A 1,274-nucleotide genomic window follows, 5' to 3' on the forward strand; every position below is an offset into this window, starting at 1 on the left:
ACGCTGAGTAAAAGTAATCATTAGCATTTAATGCCACCACACGCGTAATGACACCTGTACTGCGCATGCGCCGAATACGTCTTAAAGTGTCATAAATGTCAGATTTTCTGCCGATTGGACAACCCAAGGGCAAAACCGACCAAAATTCAAATGAAAATCCAAGTTAAAAATCTATAAATAATGGATATTAACCCACTACCTTCTCTCTACGCGTACTGAACTTTAGAAAGCTTCAGAATTTCCTTAAGCACGTACGAACTTCAGAACCTCCCAAGATGACAAAACCCTCTTTCAACGTCTCCAGTGCCGGTCATTCCAAGAACACCACCGATGAACCATCTAACAGTAATCCATCAACTCAGCCTTCACCATCCAAAGCTGCTGGTAAAGAACAAGCCACTCAACCTCAGGGAAAACCAGCTAAACCTAGGCAGTACATTCGCGTATTCGAGAATGTATGAGAATGGAAAGTAGAACCTTCACGATGGGTTTCTCAGACCTTCATCGACTCAGAACAACCGTTCTGTGATTGGATAAAGAACAACGGCTGGACCGAGCTGTTCTCTCTGCGTTTTCCCACCTACCCTGACTTGGTTATGGAATTCTACCATAACCTCAAAGCTGACGTAAAAGACCATGACTACTTAGTCACCGAAGTCAGAGGAAAAACCATCTTCATCAACCCAACGTACTTGGGATCCCTACTCAATCTCAAAACTGAAGGTGCTGAGTTAAGAAAAACTGGTGACCAGGAGGACATCTACTATGATGAAACCTTCTGTAAGCCTGCTGGGTACATTGGAGAAGTATCCAGTTCATCCATGGGTCAGCATCAGAAGATGGCCCACTTCCTGTTGGTTCAACTGATCTACCAGAAGATCCACTGCACCAGCTCAGCGTCTCACTTCGAGATGTGCTTTATCTGGCACATGCTGACCTACAAACCAATAAACATGCCAGTGTTTCTCATAGCCGGGTTTCTGCACAGTACCAACAATCTTCGACTCGGCTCATTGATCACTAAGATCCTAGTTGATCACAACGTTGACCTTCAAGGAGAAACTTGTGTTAAGGGATCGGAGATCACTGCCGCTTCACTACGTGCTCTCAAATTCAATCAGCCCTTAAAGAAGGGAAAGTTCGTTGAGCTGCCTGAAGATCAAGTCGAAGAAGAACTACCTGCTGAGGTGATTGTTCCAGCAAAAGGCAAAAGAACAAAAGCTCCTGCTATCAGAAAAAGGAAGCCTACTGGCACCCCATCTAAGGAAACTGAG

This window comes from Euphorbia lathyris, chromosome 10 (genome assembly GCF_963576675.1).
Source record: "Euphorbia lathyris chromosome 10, ddEupLath1.1, whole genome shotgun sequence".
NCBI lineage: Eukaryota > Viridiplantae > Streptophyta > Magnoliopsida > Malpighiales > Euphorbiaceae > Euphorbia > Euphorbia lathyris.